The sequence below is a fragment of the Rhinolophus sinicus genome, linkage group LG05 (assembly GCF_036562045.2).
Source record: "Rhinolophus sinicus isolate RSC01 linkage group LG05, ASM3656204v1, whole genome shotgun sequence".
Classification (NCBI taxonomy): Eukaryota; Metazoa; Chordata; class Mammalia; order Chiroptera; family Rhinolophidae; genus Rhinolophus; species Rhinolophus sinicus.
Window position 1 is genome coordinate 170,328,611 of NC_133755.1, and position 20,746 is coordinate 170,349,356.

Here is a 20,746-nt window from a genome sequence, read left to right on the forward strand (position 1 = left end):
TGCTGAGATATATTCAAGAACACTTCTCAGGGCACAAGATTCTCATTTAGGGCACTATACACACCTGTAGTCGAGTAAAATTTACATAAGCCAAAGCCCTTAATGGACTTTTTTTTTTTTTTTCTAAACTTGGTTTCTAGAAGAAAAGTTAACCCTCCCTTCCATGCAAATACTTAGACATGAGACATTTATTTAAGAAAAAAGTAAAAACCTCCTGAAGTGTGTTATCCTATTAATGTTTATGAAACCCGTTTCGCCTGTCTTTTCTTCCTGAAGTCTGGGGTGATGCTCCTTGTTCGCAGAGTTGACCCTGAGGCAGAAGAAGAGTCTGAATCATAAGCGAGAGATGAAATTATAGTTTGGACACCGCACATAGTTACTGAGGTGGGAACTTGTATGACCCAGTTGAGAAAGAAAAAAAAAAATTTAACAAGCGTTGAAAGAAGGTTTTATTGTTAACCCTAAAGTGGCCAGAAAGTTCAGTGAGGCAGAACTTCTCATTGCTTGAGGAATGTGGATAATTGCAATTTTACTCTAGTAATGACAGAATTAATGACCTCAGAGGCCAAGCCTCTTTCCCCCTGACTTTCCCCAAATCAGCTTGCTATCAGGGAGTTATATAAGCTCATCTGAAAATGATTTCCATCAAAATTAAGAGAGCCGGTGGGGCTCAAGCTATTGTTACAGATTATTATAAAACTACATCTAGGGCACCTGGGTTTCACTTTTATTTCAAACTGCCTAATTTTCAAACTGCCAGATTACACCTCACACATTTCCTATAAAAGGTACAAATTAGGAATGGTTCAAAATAGAACTTTGAAAATGGAGAGGTGAAACTCTATAAAAGGTACAAATTAGGAATGGTTCAAAATAGAACTTTGAAAATGGAGAGGTGAACTCAAAAGTTTTGTGTGAATTGATGAAGTGGCCTAGCTGAGAAATATTTAATAACCACGGGTAACATTTTGGGAGCTTGCCAGCAGGCCATGCCTGAAGACGTCTGGATACACCGTATCATTTCCCCTACACCACCACTCGGTGGTAAAAGCTCCTGACTGGTCTTCCTGCACCCATTCGTGTCCCCTTCAGTCCACTCTCCATTTGTACCATTTATTAATGCACAAAGTGGGCAACACAATTTGGGAACTTGCCTCAAGTCACACAGCTCCTATGTGGCCGGAGCAGGGCTCACATCCAGATCTGCCCGATACCAAAGTGCATGCCTTTCACCACTGGCAAAGTCTCAGGAGCATTCTTGCTATTTTTCTTGTTCTTTTTCTCAGGCTTCCCAGGTTGGGGTCGGGGTTAGGAGAAGGGAGCTCCTACCCCTACAACCTCACCGTTTTTCATATTCCTAGTATATTTGTCTATCTTGAGTTTTTCACCCTCCTTCTAAGATAGTTTTATTTTGCCCCCTTTAATGATAAAACTTATTTTTTTTAGTGAAAGAATAAGCACAAGGATTATTGAAACCTAGTGATAAAATTAAACAGCAAAAGTGAAACAACAAAAATATTTTTTGAAGATATGATAAAATACCTATAAAATGTAGATGAATCGAGTAAAACACTAGTAAAGATAGTAGATCTATATGTATGTGTATATATATATATATATACACACATATATACATATACATATGTATATATGTATTTATAAACTCAGTGAACTCCCAATGAGTTAAATAATTATATATTTGGAGTAGCACAGTTTCAGCTATCAAGGAAAAAAATGTGTTGAAGGGAAAAAATTGAAATGGGAAAGATGGACAAATGGATTTGTATAAAACTTAAGACCTTTTAAAGCTGAAACAGAAGAAACGCAACAAAATGAGAAAATATGTGTAACAAAAATTTGAGACTTGATACACACACACACGTGAATTTATATAAATGTGAATGCAATATCATATTCTCACGCACTAACCAACTGAGCCATTAAGCCACCCCTAATACCGTATTTTCATTGGATAAGTGGTCCAGGGATACTAACAGCTATTTCACCCAAAAGAAAACAAACAGAAGAGCAACTATGAAGATATGTTTAACGTCACTAAATTTTAAAAAGAAAACATTGTACACCTACCAAGTGAACAAAAGCCAAAGGCCAACAGTGGAAAGGTGGGAGGGAAAACAGATACACTCATGCATTATTGCTGACAATGTAAATTGATCCTATCCTTTTGGAGAAAACCTGGCAGTATATAATAAGAATTATTAGAGTCTTACCCTTTGAACCTACAATGCTCTGTCTGGTAGTTTATTGCAAGGCTATCATGAGATAAGCAATTATTATGCAACTGTAGTGTTAGAACCTGTGAGAAGTGGAGATGAAGGAGATAGATTATAATCTGAAGGAGTCATTAGCGCAATTCAAAAGTACTTAAACAGGACATGTTCAAAAATATTTTCAAAGGAGTGATTATAATGGGGGAAAATTACTTGTGGTGGCCTAAATGTCTAAAAATGGAGACCTCATTATTTTAAGGGAGGTCACTACAAGAAGGAGGTGACCTGGTTAAAAGGTGCTCCCATCTGAGACTGCCCAAATTCTGTGAGCTAGAAAATCCGGTTGGCCAACTATTTCAAACATCTATTTCAAATGTTTTCAGCAAGAGTAAAGAGGGAAGCCTTATAAGTTCTTTTCAATGTGTTCCCTTGTCTTTAATGTAAATAGTATTTGTGACTCCTTAGATGTTGGTATGAGTATTATCTGATGCTTACAGACAAAATGGGACAAACACGGTGAATTTGCTTCCCACTTTTTCTAGTCAAATGTCTTAAAACTGCTCCCAGTTTTAAGCAAGCTTTGATAACTCTACAAAGTGACATGGAGAAATCTAATGCCATCAACGACTCTCCATAGATAAACAAGAATAATTTCTTAACACAAATAACCGATGTTAACTTCAGATGTCTTAGTAAATAGGTTTTTCTATTAGGTTCAGCCTGAATTCCCCATCTTGACCCACTCTAATTGATGTAAGTGGTAAGAATTAATTTTGTGCACACAGGGATAAAGACTAATCCTGGTCAGTCAGCACCTTGTAATTAATCCACATACTCTTTTTAAATGAGAGAGAGAAATGTTGGCAGATTCTCTGGTTTAAGGTTCTGTACCAATCTAATACAGAGTTCTACAATTTTATAGGGTTCAAATTTCAGGGTGGAATTACAAATAACAAAAGTTTTGCTAAAGCAGATGGTTATGTCCGTCAGCCAAATGGGGAGGTTTTCTTGGGAATTTGTTCCAACTATCCGTGAGCAAATGAATGAGTATGTGAATAAAAGACAAAATACTCCTAGATGCCTTTTAAATATGATTAGAAAACCTGGATTTTATCATATTAGGTTAACATATGGTAGTTTTGAAAGCCTGAAATCTCTGAATACCAATTAATTGTAAGATAGAAATTAGTCTATACGCATAACCTCCTGTTTTTGAGAAAACAGGTAACAAATCCCTGAAAAAAAGGGCAAAAATGTTAATAATCTTCTACAAAACCAAAGTGTTAAACAAGTTCTTATTAAACTGCAAATGTAAGTGAAGGTGCCACATTAATGTAAGGTGGATTTGCCTTACTTTGATGTAAAGGAGAAAATAAAAGTGGAAATCATTTTTGCAGTATATTAAGCATTTGGTATGAGAAGGCTCTGTTGCCTTTATTTGAATTGCTCTGTTTTTAATAAAGTTCAAATTTAATAGTTTTTAATACATTTTAACCTAGGTTCTAATCTTATAATGAATATGAAACTTCAAGACGTATCTAATCATTTGTTAAACTTCTTGAGCTTTATGGCTATGTCCGACAATATGGATCGGATTTCCAGGGGTGCAGAAGATGTGACTCTTAAATCCAAGTAGGAGATAAATGTAGGCAGTGCACTTTTTACCACTGTGCTCTCTTTGAAGAATCCGTAAAATAAAGTAGGTATCACAAAGTTGATCACGTTTTCCCATGGGAATGATTTTATCATTATGGGCCACTTTCTTTACAAAACTTGGTATCTAATTATAACAAGAGCATGTTTTTAAAGATTGCAACAGCTGTGATAGAAATATCATGCATACTAATTATACCAAAGACCCAGCACATTACAGTTGTTCATTTATTTACTGAACAAATACTCGCAGAGTATGTACTACGTACCAGGCACTATTCCAGGCTCTGGGGATTTGACGTGGGTGACAAACACATGCGCCCCCCCCAACCCCCACCCCATCAATAGTACAATAGTAGTGGGCGAGATGACAAGAAACCAAATAGTCATTGCAAATTATTAATTCTAAAAAGAAAACAATACAGACATATAGACACTGCCTTGAGGACAGTGACTGAACTGAGATATGACAGACCAGTCATAGCTGCAGTGGGAGGTTGTCCGTGGCAGAAAAGCAATATGGAGACACCGTGACTCCCTCAAGAAACTTACAGAAGAGCTATAAGTCTGCAGTGGTACCGGAGAGGAGGCTAGTAAGGTTAATAAGTGACAGGGGCTGGACATGTGAGGTGCTAGAGACCATGTTAAAAATTTGATTATTGTCCTCGAAGAAATGAAAAGGCTTGGAAGAGTTTTCCATTGGTGGGGTAAAGGTGGGGTGGCATCAGGTTTGCAATTTGAATAGTTTGTGTTGTGCTAATCCTATGCCCTCCACGAGAAGGTTTAGAACATTTTACTAGTATAGATGAAAGATACCCAGGGTAGAGATGGCAAAAAGTAAGTGATGTTTAAGAGAGAAAAATTAAGAAGTTAAAAAAAAAAAATTGAATGGAGGTGGTAATGATTTTGAGTATCTAGAGTGAAAGAAAAAAGTAGAAATAGTGGCTCCAAAATTTCTGGCAGTTATATGTACTTAAATGGTGGTGGCATTCACTGGAAGAGGACCAGGTTTGGAAGGAAGATTGTGTTTCATTTTGGGAATATTATCTTTCAGTTACTTGTGAAATCTCAAAGCTGAGATATCAGATGGTCACTTAGATATTCTGGTGTGGTACTCAGATGTTTGGGCCAAAGATAAAATTGAGTCAATGGATTGTTCTGCAAAGGACACAGAAAAGAAATATCAATATAGGTAAGAGGAAAATCAGGACGATAAGGGACCATGGTCCCCAAGGGAAGAGAGTGCTTCAAGAAGAAGGAAGACGCTGCCAAGAAGTCATATGAGAGACTGATACATACCATTTGGACCAAGGAGCATCGTACTAGAGAGCTGTTTTGGTGGCTGGGGAGGGTGAGGGGATCTTTTCCCCATATGTGGGCATTACAATACCAAATTGTAAATACGGCATATGGGATTAGCGTGGTGCTGGGTTGAGTGTTGTACAGCGTCCAATTCTCAGCAGTTCAGCCTGGGTTGTGGTTATCACTTAGAGAAAAGAAATGACAACAGGGCGTCATCTTTTCGTTTCATTTTCCCTTTGAAAAAATGTATGGAATTTCCTCCATGTTCTTCACTATGCAAACACAAATGCCTCCACACCCTCCAAATTTAGAAAACAGGTTTTTATTTCCCATCCCCTGGAGCAGTTACCTAGGTTGGACTGCAGTGCTTTGATCCGAAGAGCACTGCCAAGTCCAGAGGGGAGTCTCAGTGGTATCTGAGTCTGAGAACCAACCTAGAGGCAACTTGAGACCCCATAGTATGGGGAGACTCTCAAACCTGTGGATGAGCCACCTAAATCCAAATTTGCCCCTCAGTTCCCTCTCGACCTTGAACGCAGCATGGAATTTTGGGCAGCTAATCAAGGGCTACCTGCATAGGCCTGGCAATAATCATTGGAAGCTACAGACTATCCGCAGTGCATACAGAACTTGCTGCCTTTGAATATTGCTCCATCCTTGATGTCTAGAAAGCCTGAAAACAGGGACTCTCCTTTTCCTATAGTTGACTCTTGGCCTCAGTATATACCTGCTGCAGAAACCCCGCACCTGTGTAGGTCAAGGGCAAGCAGTGGTCACCTGCCTCCCAACCACCACCACCACCACCATTAGGCTAAGCCTGGACTTGCTGAAGCCACCCAACCTTCTGCTTAGAGGGGGTGAGGCCTGAGCCGGGCTTGTGAGAGCCTGATGCCTGACCATCTAGAAAGAGCCACTCCCTTGTGTGCAAAGCCATCTGAAACTGAGTCAGCAGGCGAAGTAAAAAGTGCATGTGGTGTAAGGCTTAAAGCTGCTCACCAGGTCACAGAAAAAGCCAATCGCATGACCACAAAAGCTAACAATTTGCTGTAAATCGCCATTAAACACCAGTGGCCCACACTTAGTACAGCATCTGCCAGAAGCACCCATCTCCAGGAGTTATTGTCCTCCCCTAATGTCATGTCCGTGAGCCAGCCCACCAGATGTTGGAGCTTGTGGAAAGGGCAATAAAGACCCGCCCCTCCCACCCAGGTTCTGAACCAATTTGAAACAAACGAGGAAGGCAGATAGAGACTAAACCCTGACCTTTATTACTGACAAAGCTGACAGTGGAGATTCTATCTTCTATATGGGGGCAGCTGAGCATCTTAATACTAAACTCAGGAGCCTTCCCACCTTTGGGCTAAACTGGGGCAGCCCGCCCCACGCTGGAGCAGACTTTGCCTATGTCACCCTTATGGCATCGAGAAGTAAAGCAGGAATTGTACTACCTGTGGGCAGGTAGAGCCAGACACTGGGGCTAGGTTACACCTGTCCCATTTTCCCTTCTACACTTGCCAATCTACTTCCTGATTCTTGCCCCTGAGAGACATGTGTGGTGAGGGGTCAGAGGGAGACAGAGCTCCCAGAACCCCACACTTCAAGAGCAAAATTCCCCACACAGCCCACCATCCGCCCCAGCAGCTCCTTCTTGAAGTAACAGCAGAAGCTCAGATATTTGCTACGGAGATGGAAGTCACACTTAGTTCTCACAGCTGACGAGCATGCCATGATGGCGTGATGTGCATTTATTCAGCCAGCATGTGTGAAGTGCCCTCTGTGTGCCCACAGCTACATACAATGGGCCCTAGGACATTACAAAGAAACAAGTGGCCCAACTCAGCCCTCATCCTCTACAGAGGGTGGGTGAGGATAGTATTTACGTTTGTGAAATTCAGAGAATAGCTGGTAACTCGTAGTCACTGTGGGAAGTTAGAAGCAAACACCTATGAACTCAAGTTTGCTGTGAGCCTTATTGACCTTTCAGAAGCCTTCAGCGTGATTCTGGTTTTCTAGATATGCTGTGTAATGAAAACACGTGTTTCCTTCCTGGGTGGGTCCCTTCTTGTGAGTGGAAGGGGAGGGCGTGTAATAATAAGACCGATTGAGGGGAAAATGACCTCATGTGCTCGCAGCTGACCTGTTTCCTTTTGCCTGTTTCTGCAAGAGCACGGCCGGCCTGTGAGGGTCTGTGGCAGGAAGTCCATGCGCATGGGTTGGGAAGGGTGAAGGGTGGGTTGGCCTCCACGGGCAGGACGTTAGCCTGCTTCCTCTTCCTGACTGCGTTTCCCAGAGCGGTCATGGTCATTGCTCAGCTTCCTGTTGGGGAAAACCTTGGATTCTGAGTGTCCACCTGCCACAACCGGCAAACGAAAGGCAGCGAAGTGTTCATGCTGCTGTGAAAGCTGAGGCTTGCATTGACGTACAAACCCCTTTTCAATAGTATCCGGGGACTAGGACCTCTGAAGCCACCATGGAGCCGTTCTTTGTGGGGTGGAAGGGACAGAAAACTGCTGCCTTGACAAATCATGTTCTGGATCAAAACATCACAGGCGAGTGAAATGTGGGTATTCCGTGGGGTCTGGGCTGGAGGAAAGACAAGGTGATGTCATGAGATGGCACCTGTAGCCAGGGTGGCATTGGGGTTGTGGCAAGAAGCACTGGGGCTTCACGGAAAGATGAAAGTGTCAGGCAGCCTGATTGTGTGCAGATGAGGGGTGCATGTTGCTGGGCCCCCGGCCACAGTGGTGATTCTCTTCATCCAACACCCACTGTTCTGGGACCAAAGATGGTAGAGGTTTTGCTCCCTGACTTCGAGAAGCCCACAGTGAATTAAGTGGGCTTCGTCACACCGTCCTTGGATCGATTCCAGGCTGGCAGTGTTAGAAAGTGTTGGGAGCTAGAGGAAATGCAAGCCGCCTGACCTAGGACAGCGGTCATTTCAGGATGAGTCCTGGGAATCTGTGTTTTACAGTGTCTCTGATGCGCAGTGAGGTTTGGGCATGGCTGGTTGAGTGGGACAGACATAAGGAAGGAGAGGGCTGCAGGAGTGTGAGAAGTGCTGTAGTGTGTGTCTAGGGAAGGAGGAGAGCACCAAGGAGACACACATCCATGGGAAATTCAAGTGCAGGCTTGGGGAATTTGATCGGAAGTATCAGTTAGCTCCGTTTTCCTACTTTCTCACGTACTTCCATGTCACCTCTGGTGGCTGATAACAGCAGCTGTGCAGGGTTCTCAGTGTCTGAACTTGGGCAGTTCACTGTGGTTCGGAAATGAGTCTGGCCACGAGTCCTATGTCTCCCACCCTGGACTTCTGATGAGCCCACTGGTGAGGGGATCCCAGCTATGTGGCAACAGGAGTCACCAAGACCTCAAGGAGAGGTCCATTTGGAGAGTGTTAGTAGCTCTTTAGAGTCTTCATAGCTTACTTTTGCTTTCAGCATCACTGTGTTATCTCTGCCCCTTCACCCTAAAGATGGGGCCAGGCTCTATCTGCTGGTCCAGATAGAGCCTCTCCTGGCATCCCTACCAGGCCTCTTCCCCAGCCCATTCTGACCCCTGCAGTTGGACAGAGTTCCTAAGAGAGTAGAGTCAAGGCAAATACACAGGTTGTGTCCCAGCCTCCTGGTTCTGTCCCCTGACAAGTGACCTTGGAACCATCCTCAGGATCCCTGCTTAATCCCTCACCACCAAACCAAGACCAGACGGTGGGCTTCAGTACCTCGTTCCCCTGCTGTCCTTCCCTGGATGCCACCCCACCTGCACAGGGAGTTTCCCCAGCAGAAGGCAGGTTCAGCCTATCTTTGTGACTCTGGGGGTCACAGGAAGTGAGAGACTGTTGAAGGCCTTTTTGCCCTTTTCCCTGAAGGATATGTAGCATTGTCCCTGAGCAGCTCTCGGCTAAACCCCATCATGGCCATCTCAGCCCTCTGTGGCAGAAGGAGCTGCCCGCGGCAAAGGGAAGGGGAGATACACTGCAAGGAGGAACAGGACTTGCTCCTCTCATCAAATGCTGCCCCCGTGATCACACCCTGTACCCCAGATGTGTGCCTGAACCCCACCCTGAGGTTGGGGTGCAGGAGTAGAACCAACAGCTTCCTACTTTCATGCCATTTCAAATTCCCAGCCTTCATTTCTACTTTCCCTCCATCTGTAATGATACTAAAGTTTGTCTAAATTTTGGAAATGTCAAAATAATGAGCAATTGAGAGAAATTTCAACTAAATGAATATATAAAATTTATCTCCTCAAAATACTACTGCTGTTTAATAAACTGTAAGCTTTAAAAAAATAATTTCATTTTGGGGGGACTTAGGGGAATTTGCCTTCCTCCTCCAAAAACAACTTTGATCTTATTAAATAAGGTAGAACTAGGGAAGGGAGAAAAAGAGTGAAATCAGGTATGGATCATTCTATCTGCGTGATCCATAAAAGTCATAAGGACAGTAAATAATATCAGAACCTCTCAGGCTGCCTACAGTTAATTCAATCTTAGTACCACCCAGTCTGAATGCATATAGCATACAGAGATACACAAGGGGTTCTAGAACTTTCTATTACGTGCCCCCCCCACACACACAGCTTTAATGCAGTCCTTAGTCTCCAAAGAATGTGTACCTGGCATCTTGACCAGTAGGGGGCATATGGGAGCAATGTACTGTGTGAGTGAGGTGTGGGTCCCACCTACTCAGTGTGAGGCAACTCCAGCTAGCTCACTGGGAGAGAGAATTAGGCCATTGGAATCAATTCATTTCTAAAAAGCCTTTGAGAGTTTATATGATTGTGAATTTTTATTACAGTCCCTTAATCAACTTTCCTCATCCACAAAAGCTGATATAATTCTGTGAAGTGAATACTCAAAACATTAGAAATACTTCTTCATATTTTGTAAACAAATTCTGTTTATTTAGAAGAATGGTTCTGTTTGGAAAAACAATTGCCTAAAAGCTATTCCAATTTCAGAGACAGAATAAGCTGGCAAAAGAGAAATAGATACATAGGTACGTGTCCCATTCCGTCGCCTCCCCATCCCCCACACAGTCATTTTTAAATGTTAAAAAAAAGGACTTTACTTCTTTAAGTGAAAAATGAAGAATCAAAAAAAAAAAAAGTTCTCATACAAAGGAGATTGACACTTTTGTACTATTGACCATCCTCTTCTATTGATTGACTCTATTCATATCCTCATTTTAATTTCTGCTGTTGTCTGCTTTTTCTCATCTCATCTGCCAGACTTTCCCTGGGCCTCCCGAGGGAGGGCTAACAACACAAGAAGGATGAGAATGTGGGTGGAGGATGAAGACAGGTAGAACTGCCCGGACCTGTCTACCTTGGGTGTAGCACCTTGTCCCAGGTGGACATGATTCTCCTGACGGTGGCAGCCTCACAGGGCCATCCACCCACCTCCCCGTCGCCCAGCAGGGCCACAGCTTCCTGGGGAGCATGCTGTCAGCAACCATGGTGGGGGCTCTGGTCAGAGGATGGAGGAATCGAAGCTCTCCTCCAAGGGCCGAATCCAAGCTTCTTACTCCACAGAGCCAAGATGGGATGCAGAGTCAGGGTACGTTTGACTTGATGATTCTTGCTTAAGGATTTAGGAAGGTGATAGTGAGTTACAAGCTACTACCCCCACCCCTGCAAATAGAAATGACAAATCTAGAGTCTGCTTTTCTTCTCGGGTTATTGTACTAACTCATTTGTGGGAGGTTTATTTGCTCTTTTCCTAGTCAAAGACATGGGTACCTTCAATAACCACACAGGGAAAGATGATTATTCCTACCTTGTCTTTCTTCTACAGCTTTTATTCTAAGATGTAATCCTGTGCCGTGTTATTTGTCTTTGACTAGTAGGATAGTAAAAGTTTACTGTCTTTTGGCAAAGTTTAGTCTAAACGTGGTATGAGAAATGGTAAAAGTAGTTAGTTTCTGGGTTTCCCCGTTCATTATTTTTTTCTGTCGTGTTACTATTGTTTTGCGGCAACAGTAGAACTAGTGAGCAAACTGCAGCTCTCCAGTTGACTTAGTTCAAAAGGTTATTGTGGCCTTTACTGAAACAAATTTTCATTGGAATGAAATCCTTTTGAAATACCTGAGCTCATTCTGTTCTGTCTGGACCTTGGACTTCTTAATGATACTTATTTACAAGGCGACTCTTTGGTCTGACTGATGATTGACCTGTGAGAGAAGTACAGTGGAGCAGAGGAAGCCTGTGCTTCATGTATGATGAGCCCAGAAGTAAGAAACTCCCAGGGCCTTTCCCAGCAGACCTGCCACCCCGCAAAAGGCTTTTATCTGCCCAGAGCCCTGCCAGTTTTCTAAGCAATAAGTGCATCTGTTCTTTCATTTCAACAAGTATGCATCAAAAGCCAATATGTGCCAGGCATTTTTCTAGATACTGGCATGCTCTGATCTAGAGTTTAACCTACGATTGAGAGGTGTAAAAACTGAATGTTGTAATTTGTTTGGTTCTGACAGTGGTTTCCAACCATACTTCTCTGGCTGACTATATTCAAGAAGAATCAAGCCAAGGGATTATTTTGAAAACGGTCTGTTAAGTATTCATTGCAAGATAGTAAATTAGTTATTTAACCAGATATCCAAAAGATAGAGGGCTCTCCTGTGTTCTAAACTGCCAAAAGGATTAGGAATTACTTGTAAAGCCTAGGCAGTTGGTAAGAAACATGAATCATAGTATTTCAAACATTGATGGGCTGGTTCTGCTTCCGGTAAATTATTTAAGAATAGTATTCAGAACTTTACAAGATGACAAAGTAATATGTTAACATGTAAGAAATGGTCTTTTCAGAGTACTTATTCAACAAATTTATCTTGAGGTGGACAGATGAATGGTTTTTAAGGTTTTACTTTTAGGTACCAAAAAGATTTAAAATAAAAATGAGTATATAGTCTTTATGCTTTCGTTGTTTCTTTGTCAATATTTTCTTCTGACCTAAAAATATATAGTTGCAATTGTTTCACACTCCGTAAAATCACTGACCATCAAGAGTATATGTGTTATATAAGTATTTTACTGTGACATGTCAGAAGTTCACTCAGGAAATCAGGCAATGCCTAATTCATGCCTTTAGTGAATATTTGGTGTTTCTTATGAGGGTGATCGGACATCTCAGGTGTAGGCGATGTGACTTGAGACAAGTCTTTTCAACTCATAACTGCTCTTGGCCCCGTCTACGTGCTTATTCTTTCTCAGTGCTGGGCTTAGAACAGGTTGCAAACTGAAGTAAATGCTGCTACAACTTCGAGAATCCCTTTTTACACCACGAAAGGAAGGAAAGTGAAGGCAAAGGTGGATTTGGGTGATTCCGTCTTCATCTTTAAATACAAAATCTAACTATGTTTCTGTCAGTTCTGTCCAAATAAAGTGAGGATGCAAATGTGTGTAGGTGGGCAGTCCACCCTCTGGCACTCTGAAACATGCTTTTCCTGTGCTTCGACTGTGTCAAAAGGTGTGAAGAACAAGAGATGAAGGATAAGAAATGCAAAATGACACCCTTGATTAAGACGTGAAGATCATCAGAGGATATGTTTGCTATAGATGATTTCCCCACCCACTTTCTCAGTATCGAATCAAGAGCGAACATTTGCAAACTTTAGATTGCAGCTAAGTTATCTGCTTTGCTGAATGGAAACATGTTTGTTTTAATGCGTGTGCTAGATGAGAAATTCCATTCTCCTTCTTCAGTGAAGCTCCTGTGACCCCCAGAAAAACTTGGTTGTAACTCATTTGCAGCGTAGCACATGCGGCGTGCGGCGTTCACTTTCCCTCTCCTTATCGTTCCCTCCCTCCTTACGAAGAAGATGAGCCCAGTTAGAGCTCCGTGGCTTGATACTCTCTGACTCCACCATGCCCAGGGTCCTCTGTAGAGTAGACACTCTGAGTATTTGATAGCAGTGACTTTAAAAACATGAAATGCAAGATGTTACAAAGTATGGAGCCTGGTTTTTATATATGGCCTTTGTAATCTATCTTAATGCTTTGTAAGTCCTACCAGATACTTAAGTGATTATTGCTTTTTACATTTCAAAGGCATACAGACTACCATTGGCCTACATATAAAATAATAATTTCTGACTGTAGAGCTGTATACCCTGTAGTCGAAAAGAAAGCCCTTCCTTCCTCATTTCTCAGTGACAGCCTGTAATCATCTTTGAGTCATTTTTAAGATTCTTTCTAAACCACTATTTCCTTCATTCTGTCGGCTGGGGAACAGCTTCTCCTTGTATCAATGGAATGGTTCTCATTCCTTCCCAAGCCCAGCCACCCACCTAGTGAGAAGAGGTAGCTGTAAATCTCAGCCAACTTTCTTTTTCAACAGTTATGATGGAAGGAAAGTCAGATGATAAAGTCAGCTAACCGCCGAGTACGTATTGAGGACCTGGGAGAAGCTTCAGGTGGCCGTTACAGTATGACTGGGTCCTACCCAAACCTGATCTCCTCATTAAGTTCCAGCCTATGCTTGAAGGAGCAGGGGACCAGGAATGCACCTGGGTTCTTGCCCAGCCAGGGCATGGCCCATTTCCTCCTTTAGGACCCGGAGGAGTTTCAAGTAGCCTACTTAGGCTTCTATAAACCCCAACGGGAGTTTTTAACCTTACCCCAAGTATGGCCTAGCAACTTCAGGCATGGGTGAAATGCACACTGAGACATTGCATGTTGCAGTGTGGTATATGGTTTGTTTATAAACTACAAGTGTTTTCTCTTTGTAAATCAAAATTAAAATTAACCTCACTGTATAATTAATGGTAATGACTAAATATGACAATCATGCTTTAAAATAATTTACTAGGTCTGTCACTGTTTTCTGAAGTTTAATAGACTCATACTCTGACCTAACTAATTTTACTTAGTTTAGATCAGCTATTAGTTCTTTTCCCACATTTCTCCATAATTAACCATGTAATTACGATTTAATAAGAGCCCCTTATTTTAATTAGAATAATCATAGGGTTCATGATTCAGTTAATATTCACTGAGCAGCTGTTATGCATGAGACTAATGGGCAAGCTGGAAAGATAAAAGAAAATTCTAAGGCTTATCCTTGACCTGAAAAAAGTGTTTGTGATCTAGGGAAGACAGATGTAAAGAAATATAACAAATATAATATGAATAGGCAGAATTACATCAGGCTAAAAAAAGTCAGTGGAAGAAATGATTAATTTTAAGATATAGTATAGAGTCTGCCAAATAAGGAGAGTTTGAACTGGGCCTTCCAAATCGTTGAGGATACTTTCAACTCTGCAGTTGGGGTGAATAGAAAGTAAATATTTGCTCTTATTACCCTTTCAGTCTTTTTTAATTCATGAAGGTTCTCCTAAGCCAAACTGAAAACTTGAAATTAGTTTAGTTATATACAGTTGTGGCAATTATAGTCTATAAGCAAATTCAGATGCCCCAAGTGCATTGCGATTTCCATGTTTAGAGACCAGTGGAAAGAGCATTCTAAGGGCAGGCGCCAGTATAAGCAAAGACACAGAGGTATGAAAAGCTCACGACATTTGTGGGATGTTGAGTTGTTCAGTGTGGCTACAATTCCAGGCAGACCCGAGAAGAACTGAGTACCAAGATACAGAGCTCGGACTTGATCTGCAGACCACAGAGAACCATATCAAGCTTTCCTGGCAAAGGGTAAACTACACCGAGAGTTTTAGAAGATAGCTATGTAAAGAGATGGTTTCAGGAAGTAAGAGATTGAATGTAACAAGCTATATGAAGGAGGTTATTGCAATGATTCAGGCCAAACCTATGAAAGTGACAGTAAGGATAGAGAAAAAGGTTGGGTAGAAGAGACATAAATTTAACCGATTCTACTATATGACCTATGTAAATGTTATTATAGCTATTGTTTATTGTGCTCTATTATCTCAATGATTGTACCCATGGGTTTTAATTTACACAGGTGACTGAGGGACAACACAGAGAGATTAATACCACTGAAATATTTTTATTACTTACATTTCCCAAGAGGAGGGGGCATGGCATTCCACACAGGGCCACTTGGAGAAGCACCAGTGCTTGTCAGGAGGTAGAAAGGAGCAAGAGGAAAGTCTAGGCTGGGCCTTTATTGGGGTTTCCATGGGAAAGGCAAGACAAGGAAGTGTAAACACCTTAGCATTGGCTAGTTTGAATAATTTCAGCAGGCTTTGACACACAGGGGCACCTGGTACCTGGCCCTGGGGTGAGTAGTGCAGTAGAAGTATTGTTTTTATGTGTGAGAGTTAGATGAGGAGGTGGTTCAGAGTATGTGCTCTGGATCACAGGGGAGATATAAACAACTTTGGCTGTTAGCTTGGCCCTATAATTAATGGATGCCAAATAGATGAATACAGAGTCTAAGAAAACACGAGTTAGGAAACCTATCTATGTACTGGGACACTTGGCTAAATGCTTTATACAAGGCGTGATCAAAACATATGGTGAATGTTCATGTAAAAAAATGTATTACAGTAAAAGACACACTGCCACTAATCCCCCTCAAAATACTCCTCCTCGCTTCGGGCACACTTATCACATCGTTCTTGCCACTTTCTGAAGCAGTTCTGGAAGTCCTCTTTTGTGAATATCTTTACTTCATCCTCTATCATAACAACGCTTCGTGTCACACATGGCTCCGGTACGGCAATTTCTGTCAAATACAAACATTACTGTGTGTCATCGTCCACCTTATTCACCGGATCTGGCACCTTGTGATTTCTGGCTGTTTCCCAAAGTCAAAATGACCATGAAAGGGGAATGTTTTGAATTGATTCAGGACATCAAGGCAGCAATGACAGCCAACTAAAGACACTCATGAAAGAGGACTTCCACAAGTGCTTCAGAAAGTGGCAAGAAATTGTGTTCGAAGTGGGGGGTAAGGGAGCGGGGAGGTATTTTGAGGGGGATTAATGGCAATGTGTCTCTTACTGTAATAAATTTTTTTATTTAAACATTCACCATATTGTTTGACCATACCTCATATGCTTTGTGTCAATTAATGGTCTCAGCAATCTATGGTAAGTGCTAAATTATCCCTATTTTACACATGAAGCAACTGAAACCCAAGTGATTCAGCAACAAAACCCAAGTTATCACAAGTAATCATGATTTTCCGAGCTGGATTCAGTCTTCCACATCATGAACCCCAACCCCCTACTGGTAATCTGTGCTCCATTGCACGGGCCTTCTCTGCTCGATTGTTCTTCCTCACCCTGGGCTCACCACATGAGACTAGTCCTGCTGAAAAAGCAGTGATGGAAACTTGTAGAAGCTTCCCCAGAGCTCCCTGGACAAATCTACAATGGTAGATGTATATGGTTCACTGTCTGTTGCTACCTGCTTTGTCAGAATAGTATAAAGATGTATGTATTTGTATACCAGTGGCCTATTGTTTGGTGTGTTAAAGTAAGTTAATTAAATGTGTGACTTAATCACGGTCCCCTGTCTTCTTGGAAATGCTTCTCCACTTTTGGCTTCTCTCTCTCTGATCATTGTAACTTTGGCACTTGGAAGCTCTTGTGTCAGCAAACAAAGCCCTGGTCAGATTCCTTTCTCCCCTGTGTCATCAGCCAACGATCCAAACTGCCTATGGAATAATGCCTAAATTCCCCAGGAGAGACTGGGAGGTCCTGCATCTGTAACTACCCTGCTTGGTCACAGTCTAGCCCAGTCCTCTGGTTCAGACCAACCACTCCCCATGAGTTCCATCTCTTCATAGCCGCTATGGCCTTGTTTTCAAACACTTGGCTGCCTTCTGATTCCCTTTCTCTCTACATCTTCATGCATCACTTCCATGAAGAGCCAGCTCAGTGCTCGGCCTCTGTGGGGAGGTGTCCACACCGCACGTAATTCATGCAACGAGATCTGTGATGCGTCTACTTGGCACAAAGCCATGGTGGGGCTGCAGAGCCATGAGTGGCCCTGGTCAGGATCTCAGGGACCTGTGATTGGGTCAAGAGGCAGAGTGAAATGGCAAAGGATGCCAAAATAACAATTCAAGGAAATGGAAGCTGTGTCACACGAGAGTTTAGGAGTTAATCCGAACCACATGGTACCGTGTTATACGTGGTTATTGCCTCACTCATCTTCATCTTGCTGCACGCTCCTGTAATTTACCTGGGGCTTTGACTCTAACAGGACTGTGAACCATCAGACAGAAGCATCGCGAGTCTAGTTTATAAGAACCTTTGCTGAAGGAAGGAACATGGCAGAAGTTCCTGTTGTCCAGCCACCAGGAATTTGTCCAGTTCAGTGACGTGGGGACAGTCCCTATCCTTGCATCAGGGCTTAGCTACAGGGAGTCATAGCAGAAGGGGGTAAAAACTCAGTCCCGGAGTTAGACTGTCTGGTTCAAATGCCCATTTTACCTTCCTCGTTGTCTGGTGTTGGAAGTCACTTCATCTCTCAGTGCCTCATTTCTCGCAAGTGTAAAGTAGGGATGACAGTGATCCCTACCGTTTAGAGTTGTGAGAATTAAATGAGTTAATTTTTTAAAAAGAAGCTTAAAAATGGTACCTGGCACACAGTAAGTACCCAAATAAATGTTAGCTATTGTTATTTATTAGTTTGTGGTCCTCGTGAGGTTTTCTAGTCAATTCCCGGTACCTGAGCTGCCTTTTCCTTACAAGCATCACTTCCATCAATCCTCTATGCTAGTAAATTTTTATTGAACTGAAATTTTTAAACTTCAGCATAACGCATTTCCTCTGGCATACTAGAATTATTGTTGTTTTATTAATCCTGCATTGACATTTTAACAGCCGACAACGGCTTTTAAAAGAATTGGGAAGACACATAGCATCTGTTGGTCTCCCTATTAGAGTTCCTGTTGTGTTTTTGTTTCCATGTGAACCTTATTTTTTTCACAAGTTTATAAGCCTTTTGCTCCGTGGTGAGATTCAGCAACAAGTTTCTGTTCCAACGAACCACATTTGTCCTACTTGAAAATTGACCCTGGTTTCCATCTTCTTTACAAAGAGGTTGTTCAGAGCTCTATGCTCCAGAGCTTGAATTGAGCTTGATGTTTTTGCAAATGTAGCTTTTCACATTTGATAATTTGAAGGACTTTTAAGCTGCAAATACAGCAGGCACATTGTCCTTTGGTTTTTAGAGGCTGTGTTGCCGTTAGTTGGTCTTCGTTTGAGATAAGGGTGTAGAAAATGTTAGGAATTCGCCAGAACTATATCTCTGTTCCACAGGCTAGGATCCTAGTCTGCCAAAAAGTATCTCTTCCTTATGGACAAAACTGCTGATTCCTCTTTCTTTGAAATTTTGAAGTGTAGGGCAGTGGCTGAGAACACTCTCACTAGAATACACAGATCTGGGTGGAATCCTGGCTCTGCTGCTTACCAGTGGTATAACTTTGGACGTGTGTCACAGCCTGCCTAAGCCTCAAATCGCCCATCTTTGAAATGGGGATAACGGATGTCTTATAAGGACTAACTGAGACAGCGTCCATCCAGTGCTCACAGCAAGGCCTAACAACCACGGGCACGCAAATGTTAATCATGGTTGTTTTGCAGTCTGACCCTAAAGTTTCTATGATGAACTGTACCTGGTTATTGAAGTTTTCTTGAGACAAAATGTGCCCTCCCTGAACGGAGGGGGATTTTGTGTGAAAATGCCTGTAAAAAAAAAAAAGAAAAGAAAATGCCTGTAAAGTGACCAAATGGGCTTACTTAAGGCACTCTAGTCAGGACGAAAGAACGGGAAAAATATTAAAGTAATAATTCAGATCAACAGTCTTCACCACAAATGTTAATTTATCATTTTCTTGAACACTTTCACAACCAGTGGCGTGAACTTGGGGTACTCTTTTTGTACGTTATTGCAGAGAGTTCAGAAAACTGGTTATCAGCCCGAAATAGTGTCAGAAGCGCTGGTTATATATCGAGGTCGTGGTGAGAATGGATTCAGATCACAGAAAATGTTTTAAAATGTCTGCCCCCTGTAAATATTTTTTAAAGTCCATATATCCTTTAAAGTGCTTCTTTGATAGCCTAAGTTGAAAGTGTAGAAAATCTAGCTGTGGAATTTGTACTAAAGAGACCAACAGTAAGGCCACCGGAAGGAGAAGTGGCATGCTGTGAGAGTGAGGTCTTTTCCCGCCTCTCCCCAAAGCCCTACGCCACCTTAAGGCCCCAGTGCTGGCAGGCTGCCAGCTCTGGAATAAAATCTGCAGTTTTTAATTTGAAATCAGAGAATGACATTTAGACACTTGTTAATCTTGCATTAAACACTCTGAATATCTGGTTACACACACACACACACACACACACACACACACACACACACACTTCTCTAGTGATGCATTAGTGCTTATTCCAGCGGCCGGTTTTTCTTCAGGCCCATTGATTTCGCTGTGTGGCTCTGTTTCCGAACAGTATCTCAGTGCAAAATGCATGAAAGGAATCTTAAGCCAACCAGAATTTGAAAAACGAGTAAATGATTCATGAGCATAGTTTTACAAGAGATTTTTAAGTCCAGAGATATGAGAAACCATCTGTACAGAGGATGAAGTTCTCCAGGTAAGTATTCTTTAAAAAGGATGCTTTGTGTTCATGAGACTGAGTCTACTGGTGGTTTTAGAAATCAAATTTGAGAGGTTGTACAGAGGTGGTTTTCTCTTTACATATTATCTATTAAATACAAGACCTTGTTGTACTTCGAAGAATAAAATTGCTTCTGAACTACGAAGAAAATGTACAAAAATTGTACAATGTCAATGAAAAATTCCTTGGTTTTGATTTTGGTAGTTTTTAATTTTATGAGTGTATGTATATGTATACATATATGCACATACACATCTATATGTGATATATATATATATATGTGTGTGTGTGTGTGTATCTCACACTGTACTACATTTTGCCAAAGATTGATTGGAAACCATATATCACCTTCAGAAGTACTTTTAAAAATACCAATACTTCTAAGCATTTTAAAATTTCTCCAAGAGCTGAAATAGAATATATATGATGATTTTATACTGAAAAGGGAACATTACAAACGATTTGTAAATTCTTGAGCTTCCAAAAACTGGGTAAGATAATAAATTTTCAATTACTTAGACCTACAGAACAATTTGACAGGCTGTAGGTTAGGAGAGAGCCCTGAATTTGGAGTCAGGTCTCCAAGTTCAGCTGTCTAGCTGTGTGCCTCATGCAGGTTATTTGAGGGCGCTCTCAGCACCTTCAGAATCTTTGTGGGGTGGCTGAGCTTAGGGCACCAGCCCTTGAAGGAGGGATCCTGGGTGGGTAGGGGGAGGGAGAGTGGGGAGATTTCAGGACACAACTCAGCGTGCCTAGGGACTGGGGAGGTGGCACTCGTGTGGTCCAGAAAAAGCTTCTCCTATTTCAGAATCTTGCCTGGGGGTGGCCCTGGAAGGGGGGGACCCTCTGCAAAAGTTCTGCTTGGTCATTCAGAATTCAGATGACCCCAGCGGGGGCTGCCAGCTGTTTGTGTACAGTGGAGAGGAGTTGGCTTCTCCACCCATTGAAACATCTGTTTACACTGGCCCGCCTCACTGGTGGGAGAGTGTCACAGACAGCGCCCCGCCGTGCAAAGGGAAA

At 42.0% G+C, this 20,746-nt stretch overlaps 1 protein-coding gene across 4 annotated transcripts in view; it reads left to right on the forward strand.

Moving 5' to 3' along the window:
- Positions 1-20,746, forward strand: part of PLEKHG1 (pleckstrin homology and RhoGEF domain containing G1) — a 212,190-nt gene that overhangs the window by 78,662 nt on the left and 112,782 nt on the right. The window contains exon 1 of one of the 4 annotated variants that reach the window (XM_019735458.2): positions 7,518-7,746. The exons of the other annotated variants lie outside the window; for them this stretch is intronic. The gene's annotated coding sequence lies outside the window, so the exon portion shown is untranslated. Of the gene's footprint in view, positions 1-7,517; positions 7,747-20,746 lie in introns of those variants that run through there. 4 annotated transcript variants of the gene reach the window in all.